This window comes from Mustela putorius, unplaced genomic scaffold, assembly GCF_011764305.1.
Source record: "Mustela putorius furo isolate JIRA1106 unplaced genomic scaffold, ASM1176430v1.1 tig00537227_pilon_pilon_pilon, whole genome shotgun sequence".
NCBI classification, from domain to species: Eukaryota; Metazoa; Chordata; class Mammalia; order Carnivora; family Mustelidae; genus Mustela; species Mustela putorius.
The window spans coordinates 7,911,287-7,925,593 of NW_025422368.1; the positions used below are offsets into that span (position 1 = coordinate 7,911,287).

A 14,307-nucleotide genomic window follows, 5' to 3' on the forward strand; every position below is an offset into this window, starting at 1 on the left:
ATTTTCAACCCCTAATGAAGGAATTGACTAAGACAAGAATCATCCGTGGATGATAAAGCCATTAGGTAATATACTGATGGAGAATGAGGTACTGTAGTGCAAAGTATTGCTCCACAGATGATCTGATGGTTTAAAAAGAAAATAGAAATTTACAGTGGAGGAAGGAAGCTATCTCTGGTTCACCAATAATGGTTCAATTAGATATGATACACCTCACAGTGTGTTGCAATGTCATACAGCATAAATAATGACATCTTGCTTAAAATGTTTAACCTGGATGTAATCCAGCCTCTAGGTCCAGACTCTAGTTCATGGGGAATGCATGAATGAGTGGAATAAACCACATGACACTACAAATACAGAAAGTGGGTCATTCTGAGGGATACCTGGCCTGGTACCCTCAAGTCATGCCTAAGAATGGGGCAGGGGGAGGATTGTTTTAGGTTATAGATGACTAAAGAAATATAACAACCAAATGTTATATGATTGGATCTTGGTAGGACTAAACTGGGAGAAATACATATTTTTGGAGCAATTGGCGAAATTTGAATATGGATTAGGTATTAGATAATAATAAAGAATTATCATGATTTTTCAAAGCAGTATAATGGTATTGATTTTAACAAGGAAAATATTATTTTTGTGATGTCCATGTAATTTCTTTAAAAACCTTTAGTAAAAAAATTGGTGAGGCAAGTATGATAAAAATGTGAGCAACTGTTAATCTAGATAATAGGCATATAGGTGTCATTATACTCTATTTTTTATATGTTTGGAAATATTCATTATTAAAAAGTTAAAAATAATTCTGATTCCCACTCCCCAACCCAGACCTACTGAATGAGCCTAACCCTCAGTTGGTATCTTATTTTATCAAGTGTGCTATCTCAGTGAGGGGCTGGATGAACAAATGTCCTTTTCATCTGTGTAATCTCCTTCAGTGAATATTGGTCAAATCCCTACTGAGGGTCAAGTACTTTTCTAGGTCCTAAAGAATCCGCAATGAACAGATACAAGGGATCTTAAACCCATGAACTTAGCATCTTGCCTTCTCCATAGTAGGACTCTTTAACACAAACAAGCAAACTTTTAAGAATTATTAAATATAACAAAAAACACAGAAAACATACAGACAGCATAATGACTTGTTGAACAGTAACTACACCCTGATCCATACAGGACCCAGAATCCTCTGTCGGCGAGGACTCCTCCATGTCCCCCAGCCCCCAAGTCACAATCCTCTTCCTCCCCAGAGGAGTAGGTTTTAGAAGGCTATCGTAAGTTCAGAACCCTGCCCTTAATATTCTGAGTAGAACTCAGCTCCCCAAAAGTGAGGTTTTACATTTTTCCTCTGGTTCAAAAGATTTTCCTCTCAAAGTTTTATAAAATAGTACAAGTCAGACATGCATTATTACGCATGCGATTTTCGCTTTATCATTTCAGGTAAATGGAACAGCTCTGGGGCAGACTCATTCGTGATTCACAGCTAATTCTGAGAACATAATGTCATAGAGGATCTTCAGATGCAAACGCATAATTCTGTCGGGTTAGGATGAAGAAATTAAAATATTATTTAAAATAACCCCAGTGCCAGCTTCAAATGAGTAGAGTTAGGGTCTTGATGGTCTGCAGAGTCATTATGTTGGAACACTGTCAAAGGATGACCTGAGGCATTGCTCGTTTCCTGGGCTGCCCGAATCAGATGAGAAAGAAGCTTCTTTCCTTTAAAAACAAACAAAAAATAAAAAACAAACAAACAAAAAAAACCCATAAAAAACATTCGGAGAACTCTAATCATCTCCCCCTTTATTTGATTTTTTTTTCTCTTCTAAGTTAAGTTTTTCAGTTCCAGACCTGAAATATTGTAAAAATAGGCGATCTGTTTCCTGTCTGACAGTTCTCAGAATGCTGTCTTGGTTTAACAACACAAGGATCGAAAAGTAGAGATAAGTGCATTTTGTCTGGAAGTTTCAAAGCTCTCCTCCTAGGTAATGTTAGATACACAATGACACACCATCCTCCCCAGGCTATTGTGTGCACTGAATAAAATACTAAGCACACAGTGCAGCACGGGGCGTACCCCTGGAATGCTGGAAGAGCTTGTGGGGAGGCTGAGGTGGCGAGAAGGGTTCTAGACTGGGTGGGAACTGGGCACCCCTTCCAGCAACTCCATCTCCCACCTGGATGGCCGTGGGCCCATCTCTATGTGGTGAAGCCTCAGTCCCCTCCTGGGTAAATGGAGGCAGATTCCCCACAGGGATGCTGTGAGGATTTGTGGTGACACCTGCCATTGACTGAGTGCTTACTATGGGCCACCGTGCCCCTCCCGTGTGCCCCAGGCATGTCTGCTGTCTCCTGTGTTCTCAACGTTCCCACCTGCCCCCCACCCCCCACCCCCGTTACTCATGAGCAACTAGAAAATGGAGGAAGCATAAGCATTTTGAAAAGGGCGCGCTTTGCTCTTTCTGCTCCCAGCCCCTTAGAGAGGCTGCTTGATTGCCTCCTGAGTCCTCAGTTAATAGTTTTAATCTCTCTTCAATTACTTAATCTCTCTAAACCTGAATTTCCTCAAGGTAAAAAATGAAGACGAAAAGAGGACCTCCCCATGGGCTGCAGTAAGGATTAAATGAGATAATGAGTTTTTGCTTTCATGAGTGGCGAGTCAGGAATAGTTCGCAAAGTCTGGGGCCTGAGGCCCAGCTGCCTGTGTGGCAGGCTTCCCTGTGCTCCCAGGACCCCCATCTCACCCCTCCTGGTCTAAAGGAGGGGGAGATGATTTGGAAGGAGCAGCTGGGGTTCCAGGATGACAAATGTCATTTTCAGTTTGTGACGGGAACTCCTGCTACGGTCCAGGCTTCCCACAGCGAGCCCTGGAAAACATCAGTGAGAGATGGGGAAAACACAATTGGATTTTCCTTCTCTCATTATCTATCACTGCCTTCTCTAGTCAATAAATGTCTCCCAGCTATTGCCTCTTGGCGGCTTCCTTGGGGTTTAGAGCCTGACACTTTAAGTTTTAATGAGGAATAATAGCCACATTTGGCCTTTTATCCCCTTTGCCCAAAGCCTTATATTTGCTTTCTGGAGGAAAAATAAAAGTGTATCATGTTGTCAGTCTTGGGCTGGACATCAGATAAAAACAGCCAAATTGAAACAAAATGTTAGCAATAGGCTCTGAGGTTTGGGAGTGAGCTTCCTGGCTCTGAGGCCCTGAGAAGGGTGGCTCCTCACAGAAGAAGGAGCGTGGCTCTCTCTTCCTGCAAGTCTTAAACGGCCTATTGTGACAGAAAGCCATTGGGTTCTAGTCTCAAGTTCTGTCCTGTCTACATTTTATTTCTCTTCATGGTGCTCATCTGCATATAGGATGTGTGCCCAAGGACTGGGGGAATCACGCTGTGCTCCTTCCCAATGGTGAAATCCAGGAGAGAGCTTATGTATTCTACAAGGGTCTTTCTCTCCTTAAAATTTGAAGCAGTACCTGCAATTTCATCTGAAGGGATGAAAGCAAATGATGTTACTGCTTACACTTGTAGGAACACTTTATTACTTAGAGAAGTAAAAGATCTCAGTCTTCATGACATCCCTGCAGTTGGCTGGCAAGGAAGCATTATTCCAATCTTATAAATGAGAAAATAGACTCGGGGCTCGAGCAACTTACTTTGGAATACACCATAGTCCATTTTGCCTCAGCAAAATAATCAGACCAGGGGCATAATACACACCCTAAATGCACCCTGGTATCTGGTGGCTTTGAAAACAGAATCTTTGCTTGGATGGAAGGAAAATAATATTTATGGAGTGCTTACTGTCCAGCGCAAAAGGGTAAATCAATTTGCCTGTATTCTTTCATGGTGGGTGACCACCTTCCTGGGTTGTTGTGTGTGAATTATTCCCACTTTACAGATGAGAGAACTGAAGTTCAGGAAGTGTATGTGGCTTGCCCTACTGGAAGTTGGGGATGGATTTGAACTTGTCTTCTTCTACTCCAAAGCCCAGGACAGCCAGGGATCATGGAACACAAGTCCTGGCTAGACTTTCCTAGCAGGGTCATTGTAGCAGAGCTTCCCTTAAGCAAGGGTGGTCAAGGCTGGGTGTGGCTATACAACCCGGGCCGGACTGTCCAAGAGCCACAGACCTTTATGGAGATTCGTGGAAATCCTTCATTAATGTCCCTGTTGACAATGCAACGTATTTATGCTCCAGGCCATATTTCTTCATGTAGTCGTCAAATCATTTAAAAAGGCATTTAAGTAGGCCTATTTATTAGTTATGCTCCATCTGACTGATAAACACAATCTGTTGGACTGGCTTGAACTAAAAGTGTATTTATTATTAAAACATTACTGAAATATAACCAATTTCCTGGTTTCTTGGGTTTACATGGAATCTCATGGTGTTGATAGATTATCCATTCTGATACTTAGGCTCAAATCATTTTGTCTCTCTTTGTAACTCGTGCTTTGTCATGAAGTTTGCTTGGCCAAATGGCAAGTTAGATATCCCCACAGAAAACTCTTTTATAACTCCATATATATATATATATTTTTTTTTTTTTTTCAGAAAAAGACAGAAGTTATAAATATGCCTGGAGAAGGAGGCTGGGAAAAAAATTTACAACTCTTGATAACTTTGGGCGAACCGTGTACAACATCAGAGAAAGGAGAAAAGTTATCTTGTGGGCAAATGAGTATGGTTGTTGGTTGAAAAGTCAGCACGGGGAGGGGGTAAAAGTCCAATGGATGAAAAAAAGTTCCCACTGAATCATTTTTCTTCAAAGTTTTGAAATGTTTGATTTATGAAGGTAATATATTTAGGTAGTTGTGGCTGAATCGTGTTTTTAAAAGGACGCTTAGGTAAAGTTTCTTTCCTGTTTAGGAATTCTGAGCTTAGGAAGAAGTATAGAAGAAATTTGTTTCCATCCTCTTGATAGAGACCCAAAAGGTGAAGTGACTTGTCTAAGGACACACAGCTGGTTGGGTCAGAGGCAGAATGGATGGGGTCTCCTGACTCTGACTGGGCTGAGCTCGCCTTTGTAAGAAGTAGGAAATTCATATGTTGGTTAATGGGAAGTTGCTGCACCTGAGTGGTCCCTACTCACAGGTGACTGATTATGTATATATTTATAATGTTACATACCTGTAAAAATTAAAACAAGATGAGGGACGCCTGGATGGCTCAGTTGGTTAAGCAGCTGCCTTCGGCTCGGGTCATGATCCCAGCATCCTGGGATCGAGTCCCATATCGGGCTCCTTGCTCCGCAGGGAGCCTGCTTCTTCCTCTGACTCTGCCTTCCACTCTGCCTGTGCTCGCTCTCACTCTCTCTCTCACAAATAAATAAATAAAATCTTTTAAAAAAAAATTAAAACAAGATGAATATATATAGAGTATGTACAGGTGAAAGCCTACCTTTTCCTGTCCCTTTCTGGTCTCACTTCCCAGAGTTCACCACCAATAGCCCGGTCTACAGCCACCGGATTTTTCTATGTACATTTAAAACTCTTCCTTCTTCCCCCAAACACACAAAATTTACTTTTATAAATTAAAATTAAACTGTTTACATATACATAATTTTCTGTTATTTGCATTTCCGTAGCACATTTTAAAAAATTATTATAATGTATTTTATAATCTATTTCAAGAAAATAGATCATGGGTTTCTTCCCATGTCAGTATATATAAGGCTATCTCCCTTCCTTGTGTGGTATTCTAGTAGGTAGAACAGAATTTATGTAACCAGTTTTCTACTGGTATAAACCTTGCTGTACTCTATTGCCAATTTTTTAAAACTGCAAATCATGACCATGGCATATTTTATTAGCAGAGTCCAACACCATCATCCAACCTGCCTCTTCCCTCCCCTTGCAGTTTAAGAGTTCCTTCTACCCACCTCTGACCATCATTCAGTTTTTGGTTCGATGTTTCCAGTGAGGTATTAAAGTCACTATCAGCATATGCTGGGCACAGGCAACACATAGCTCTAAAATGCAACGTAATTTGTGCTCCTGTAGTGACTCAGAGTTTTGCAGAGCTGGAGGCACATTAAGAATATGAAAAGCCATTAATCTGTAGAAGTCAGGCAGTGCTGGTTATCAGAAGCTTGGACCAAGAAATGTCAAGATCAGTCATCAGCAAATGTATATCTGAAAAGTGCTGCTACTAATTCTTTCTTTTCTTTTCTTTTATTATAAGAGTAGAGGAAGTTAGTGTCTGAAATTAATAAACTTAAAAAACTCTACATATTATCCCTTATGTCATTCATAATTCAGCAGACATTTATTGAGTACGTGTTCTATGGCAGGTTCCATATTAGACCTGAGGCTTCAATGAACATCACATGTGGCTTCCATGCCGAGGTGCCCCAGACGCTGATGCTTGAAAAGACAGTGTGTTCTTTTGTTGGTATTTGATGCTTTGTTAACACTAAAAAAAGGGAAAGAAAGAAAAAGACAAGCTGAACATGAAGAAAGAAGAAGAAGAGGAGGAAGAGGGGGAGGGGAGAACTTCCTTTTGAACGCTGTGTGCCTGGGGCAGTGGTTTGCATATTTCAGTGGGTATCAGAAAGGCTAGTGTGCTGTATTCAAGCTTCTTGCCTAAGTTATTAAGGAAGGAAAGAAAGAAAGAAAAAGTAGGAAGGAAAGACAGGAAGGAAGATAAAACCTCAGCTCACAGCAATCTCCCCTTTGTCTCCCCAGTGCTTCCCCCTGCCACCCACCCCAAGGGCTTTACCTGCCTGCCCCACCCCCAGCCACTCTCCAGGGGGAATGAGGGGCCACATCTGCAGGAATTCAGGCTCTTTGATTCTCTTCGCCTGCTTGGTTTATCGGACTTCCCATGGAATATATTATTGCAGCGAGTCCCACTGCTAAAAAGCAGCACAAAAAAACCAACTTTGAAAGACACTGGCCTAAAGGATGAAGCCCAGGCCCCTTAGCCTGGCATTTAGGACCACCCCCCTGTGTCATCTGGCCCAGCCCCTCCTTCCTGATTCCCTTCCAGCTTCTCCGCAGTGGGAACCTCCTCTCTTTGGGTCTTCTTTGGAAGAGAAGAACCAAACACCTTTGCCATCTTGCTGCTTTTCCTTGTGACAAGCGCACCCAGTCGTTGAGCCCTCAGCTCCAGACTCCCCCACATTCTACCTCCACCCCCGCTGGGGTGCCAGCCAGGGCAGCCTGCTAGGCTCCTGCTGGAGTCATTTGTATGGGTGTTAAAACCAAACTGAGGCCCTGTGGCCTGAGGCCTAGGGGTTTAGACTCTGAAGTCAGAGCCCCTGGGTCCTTCCTCACAGTGTGACTTTGATGAGCAAACACCTCAGCTTTGTGAGCCTTTGATTCCTCACCCGTAATCACTCCAATTTTATAGGGTTACTGTGGGGATTAACTCTCTCCAGGGATTTCCCATGGACCCTGAGGAAAAAAAAAACAACAAAAACCTAAAGCGATAACAAAGCCTCCCGCCCCACCCCTCAAGGTCCAACACAGTCTGCCTCCCTCCCACCTCACTGCCTTATAGCTTCATTATCTTCCCTGCCTCATCTACACTCTTCATTGCTCATTCCTCTTGAGTTCTTCCTTAAACATGTAAAGCACGCTCCTACTCCAGGGCCTTTGCACTGGCTGTTGTCTTTTCCGGGAATGTTCTTTCCCTCAATATCAACATTGTTCCTTCTCATCTCCTTCCATAATTTGCTCAAATGTGGCCTTCTCATTGAAGACTTCCCCGGGCCACTTTATCTAAAATGACCCCCCCACCACACCCCTGCCACCAACAACACAGCAATGGAACTCTTTCCCTCTTTTAGGTTTGCCTCCTCTGCCATACTTAGTACTTATTACTATCTAACTCTATAATTCACCTATTTATTGTATTTTTTGTCTGCCTAGATTTTATCTCTTGTTCACTCCAGCACCCAGAACACTGCCTGGCCACACAGTGGGTACTCAGTAAATATTTGAACACACTAATGAATGATGAAATAGATAAGGCAGAGAGATCATTTTGAGGGACATGAGCTTTGGATGATTTAGAGCCTCTGTTTGCTTGCTATGTAGCCTAGTTGTACGCATGTGGAAAATCAGATTTAGAGGGAGTCTCAAGGACTAAATTCACAGGTGTTGTTCTGCCTTAATTTTTACTTTTTAAAGATTTTATTTATTTATTTAAGAGAGTGAGAGCAAGTGCACAAGCAGGGGCAGAGGGAGAGATAAGCAGACTCTCTGCTGAGCAGAAGGCCTGATGCAGGAGTAAATCCCAGGACACTGGGATCATGGCCTATGCTAACGGCAGACGCTTAACTGACGGAGCCACCCAGGTGCCCCATCCTATTTACTTGTTTGCAGTGAGCCACACCTAGCCTGCCACTGGGGAAAGGAATCCTCTTCCTAGTATACACATCTGTGTGGGAGCCCAAGGACTCCTCAGGAGACTGACTGAGGCATGCAGACCAGAGCAGAGACAGCTGGTTATTCTGCAAAGACCCTTCTCATTTATGATTCATCTGTATTTATGGTTACATTGGTCTAAAGAATAAGGAAAAGTCAGAAACTCCTTTCTTTGGTAGGTCCTGGAAAACTGCTGTAACTTTTTACTCTCTGACTTTGGTTTTTCTGTTCTGTGGGGGCTATGACCTATGCTTGCGAGCCAAGAGAGCTTCCTTCCTTTCATCATTTCCCCCTTTTGAGTTACATGTCTTCAAGGTTACAGACCTTCTTTCACTGATTTTATTGTAGGTTGATCTTCTCTAAGGGACCTATTTTTTTCCTTTTTTTTTTTTTAAGGTAGGCTCCTTGCTCAGCATGTAGCTCAATGTGGGGCTTGAACTCATGACCCTGAGATTAAGACCTGAACTGAGATCAAGAGTCTGATGCTTAAATGACTGAGCCACCCAGGCACTTCAAAGGACCTATTTCTTAAGGCCCTTGGGAAAGTGATTCAAATGTGATAGACTCCCATGCTCCTTTCAGCTGAGGGAACATGCTCGTAACATGCTTAAATAAGATGGTGGATGAATACCTTTACCACTGGAGCTAGTCTGTTTTTCATATTGGTAAGTATCAATCCTCATCAACCTCATAACTTAAGTGAACTTCATTGATGTCTTAGCTCATCCCAGTTGCTATAACAAAATACTACTGCCTGGATGGCTTATACACAATGAAAATTTATTTCTCACAGTTCTGAATGCTGGAATGTCCAAGATCAAGGTGCCAACACGGTTGTGTTCTGGAGAGGGCCCTTTTCCTGGTCCATAGGCACTACTTCTCTTTGTGTCTTCACCTGATGGAAGGGGATAGGGACTTCTGCAAAGCCTTTTCTAGAAGGCTCTGATTCTATAAGACAGATTCCTCATGACCTAAAGACCTTTCCCTTTCCAAAGACCCCATCTCCTAACATCATACATAACCTTTGGGGTTAGGATTCAACATATGGATTTTGGGGGCACAAATATTCATGGCAATAATCACAGTTCTATCTGATTAGACTCAAAGAACATGGGACCCCCATTTTTAAAATGACAATCATTTCGTGCACAGTAGGTATTTCATTCACTTCATTGTCATAGCTCTCTTCTCTCTAACCTGCCGTCTGGGTTTCCAGGCTGACATTTTGTGTGAGAAACAAAATTTTCCTTGGCTTGTCCATTCATGACCATGCTGTCTCCTGCACCTTGCTCAAAACTTTTACTGACCTTTCCTCTATATGTGGCTCTATGACAGTAGCCAGCTTTGGCTCAGACTGAATGAGTTATGTATGGATTCATAGCTGTTGATATCTGCTTAAGTCACGATTATTATTGTAGTGACGCTTTGCTCACTACAATCGTGTAATTTCTAATTTTTTTCTTTTTGTGGTGGAAAAAATTAAGATTTGGGTCTTAGCAAGCTTGATGTTCATAATCCAGGAGTGTTGTCTATAATTACTATACTGTGCATGAAATCTCCAGGACTTAATAATCCATTAGTTGCAAGCCTGTACCATTAAACAACATCGCTCCTGTTCTCCCTCCTCCAGTTCCTGGTAACCACCACTCTACTTGCTGTTTTAATTTAAGAGTTCAGCTTTTTAAGTTGCATGTGTAAGTGAGATAATACATTATTTGCCTTCCTTTATCTGACTTATCTCACTGAGCATAATACCCTCAAGGTCCATCCATGTTGTTGCAAATAGCAGAATTTCCTTTCTCATGGGTGAATGATGCATATACATAAGCATATAAGTCACATCTTCTTTACCATTCATCAATGGACAGACACTTAGGTTGTTTCTGGCTTATCTTTTGATGATTCAACTAATAGGGTCCAGTAGCATAAAGCAGGGTTGGGTTCTGCAAACTCTTTTGTATTAGTTTCATATTAATAATTTGAAACTACTTTAGTAAATGTGGATGCCTGTTTGCTGGTCATGGAAAATAGCTGAGTGAGTTTCTTCCTGCACACAAATATTGATGTCACACACTGTATGTGGCCTGTGTGGGTGAGGCATCCTGTGATCACACCACTAACGGTAAGACTAGTCTTTTTTTTTTTTTTTTTTTTTTAAGATTTTGTTTATTTATTTGACAGAGAGAGAGATATCACAAGTAGGCAGAGAAGCAGGCAGAGAGAGGGGGGAAGCAGTCTTCCTGCTGAGCAGAGAGTCCGATGCGGGGCTTGATCTCAGGACCCTGAAGGCAGAGGCTTAAGCCACTGAACCACAGAGGCCCCCCAAGACTAGTCTTTTTTCTTTTTCCCCCCACACCACTCAGAAGTGTTTTATTTAAGAAAAATGAAGCAAACAAAAACCCCTTTAAATCAGTAAGTCTGATTAAATTCAATATTAACTCAAGTTCTCAAAAACCCACCAGGGAAAGCCTCACAGGTATATTAAAGAAAAGCAGGCAGCTGCTGACAAGTCTTCAGTGGAAAAGTCAGTTGCACACTTATGCCAGGTGCTCTAATGACATCAGGCCCAAGTTTTGTTTTTCAGAAAAAGGTTTCAAGACACACCAAAGAAACCACATGGACACCCCCAACAGTACAAAGATGTGACAATGAAGTTCAAGGATATAGGAAAAACCAAATATGACAATACACACCAATGACCTATAAAATAAAATAAGCCTTTCAATCCTGGAAAAAAATGGGAAACTTCATAAATGTAACACATAAAAAGAGAATTAACCCCACGTGGAGCAACCCTAAACGTTTTTCAATGACTAAGCCAAAGACGGATGACAGCTTAGGGCACCATTAACGTGTAGTTTTTACATACATATGTATGTAAATTAGAGTAATTTTTTTTACTCAATTAGCATTTCTTCCTTTTGATCATTTCCTTAATTTTCTCTAGGAACATTTTTCCTTTGGTTTGGCCAGTTGAACTCAAAAGTTTTGGAACCTAGAGTATCAACTCTTATTGGAATACAAGTTGGGAAATGCAATCCTAGAAAAAGCTAATTTTAACTGAAGTGGCTCGACAAAGTTAAGCATCCATGCTCAACGTCACAATGTTTGCCATGTTAATCAGTAGGTGAATGGCTTCTCTTGTCTGGATCACATGACCCAGAATGATATTGGCATTATCTATGGTGAGGTACTGCAGAACTATGCACAGACGCCCACCTGTTTAAGCTTTCAATAAATACAACCATTTTAAATCATTTAAAACAAATTCAGTAAAATAAATAAAAAATATTGCTTTTCTATTGGCTTGTTTTGTCTCTCGAACTAGCTTGGAGTGGTATTCATGTCAGAAAACACAACAGTTAATTAGTTGTTACTCCAAGCTCCTTGGGGTTCAATACTTCCTGCTCTTCAAGCCTCAGCACCTTTTTTGCGATGATAATGATATTCTTCATTAAGATTGCTACTGTCATGGGACCAACACCCCTGAGACTGAAGTGATGTCACTGGCTTTCTTTCTGACTCCTTCAAAATCCATATCTACAATCAATGTAGGGTTAACAAGTACGGGATCCTGAAGTCTATTTATTCCCATATTGGTGATTACTGCGCCTTCCTTTTAAAAATTTTTATTTTATTTTATTTAAATCCAGTTAATTAACATATAGTGTATTATTAGTTTCAGAAATAGAGGTCAGTGATTCATTAGTCTTATATAACACCCAGTGCTCATTACATCATGTGCCCTCCTTAATGCCTATCATCCAGTTACCCCATCACCTCCCCTCCCACCCCAGCAGCCCTCAATTTGTTTCCTATGATTAAGGGTCTCTTAGGGTTTGTCTCCCTCTCTGATTTCATCTTGTTTTATTTTTTCCCTCCTGTCCCTTATGTTCCTCTGTTTTTTTTTAAATTCCACATATGAGTGAAATCATATGTCAATTGTCTTTCTCTGATTGACTTATTTCACTTTGCATAATATCCTCTAGTTCCAGCCATGTCATTGCAAATGGCAAGATTTCATTTTTTGTTAGCTGAGTAATATTCCATTATATATACCTATATGTATACATCTCACATCTTTATCCATTCATCTGTCGATAGATATCTGGGTTCTTTCCATAGTTTGGCTATTGTGGACATTGCTGCTATAAACATTGAGGTGCAGGTGCCCCTTTGGTTCAGTACATTTGTACCCCTGGAGTAAATACCCAGTAGTGGAATTGTTGGGCTGTAGGGTAGCTCTATTTTCAACTTTTTGAGAAATCTCCATACTGTTTTCCAGAGTATGTCATTCCCACCAACAGTGTAAGAGGGTTCCCCTTTCTCTGCATCCTTGCCAACATTTGTTGTTTCCTGACTTGTTAATTTTAGCTATTCTGACTGTTGTGAAGTGGTATCTCATTGTGGTTCCTATTTGTATCTCCCTGATGCCAAGTAATGTTGGGCTGCTCCCTCCTTAATTATATCTGTTGTAATCAGTTTTGGACTTCCTGTATTAGAGACCACAATATCTGCCAGAACTGTATGTTTGAGAGTATATGGATGAGATATTATAATCTCATTGCCTTTATGTCATTCATGTGCCCCATCTGTGTGTAGTAGTATTGCAATGGGCATTTCAACATTTTTGATCTTCTTGCCACAATCATATTCTTCTCTGGGGTTGGAATGCCAGTTTGCTTAATTATTTCCTAGACACTCCATGAGGTCATCAGTAACATGGAATACTGGTCCATACAAATTTGCTTTACATGAATGACATGAAAGCCATCAACATCCTTGTCTGGAGAAACAGTATTACAGATCTCTTCCTCATCCATGTGATCTGGAAGAGGCAGCTGAACCAAGGAGGCCACCACCTATGTTATCATTATTTAGTTTATGGATTCAGTTCAATAGTTCTTCCTCTGAAACTGAAGTTGGTTTCACCATGGTGCAGTGATTCCCATATCTGCAGCTGCCCTGGTTTTGTTGAGGCTGGAGGAGTGACTTACAGGTTGCTCACTAACCAGAACCACACTCCTAACAAACTTGGCAGCATGTGGCCCAATGCCACCTCCCGCCGCACTTCCTGCTTGATCTGCTGGGCAAGGTTCCTTCCAGAAATGAGAACAGCTTCATTTTGAACTATGGAAAGGGTGATGGAAAAGCCAGAAAGTCAGAAAGGATGGTGGTGGAAGTGGCAGCCCTTTGCAGGCTGGTGGGGGGTGGGGGTGGCCAGTGAGCAGTGGCGGTGGGGCAGTGGGTGGTGGGCAGCCGGTGGCTGATGTGGATATGGATGATGCAGTGGCCATCACCTGTTCTGGTGTCCACGCCAGGCAAGACTAGTCTTCAGTCAACTCTGTTAAAATTAAAATAATTATTACATGGCTGTTCTCCAAATGTAGTGATTCTAAGTTTAATAATTCCATTCAACCAGTAATTTTTAAATTAAAGCAGCAGTATCCCAACTGTTTTAATTACATCCCTCATGAATGAAAAAATGTATCTGCATATTCTCCCAATCCATATGGACTTATTTATAAATTATATACCCATGCCAGGATATCAATATGTTATCGTATTAGAAAGCATGAATAAAATGGCAATTTTAAAAGGATGACATACAGATGAAAATTAGTGACTTTTTTCTTTTATTATTAATTGCTAGAACAATGTCACTCAATTATGATGATGTCTCTTTAAGCTGCTTCCTTTTAAAAATACCCTGGTAATCCTGATGGCTTCATGCTCCCTGTAGCTAATACAAGCACAACACAAACTCAAGGCAAGGTTCATAACTAACAAGAGGGGAGGTAAATCCATATTTTAGGTAGTCTTTCTATTAAGTTTAAGCTTGGAGGTTGACTTTTGGTTGGATAGATCAGAACCTTGCTTTACCTCATAACGTGGCTGATAAAAAGCTTTCCTGTCTGAAGAATCAGAG

General features: G+C 41.3%; 1 pseudogene; it reads right to left on the bottom strand.

Annotated features, from left to right (window-relative positions):
- Window positions 1-11,740: 11,740 nt before the first annotated feature.
- LOC101680628 lies at window positions 11,741-13,512 on the bottom strand (annotated as a pseudogene).
- Window positions 13,513-14,307: the final 795 nt, after the last annotated feature.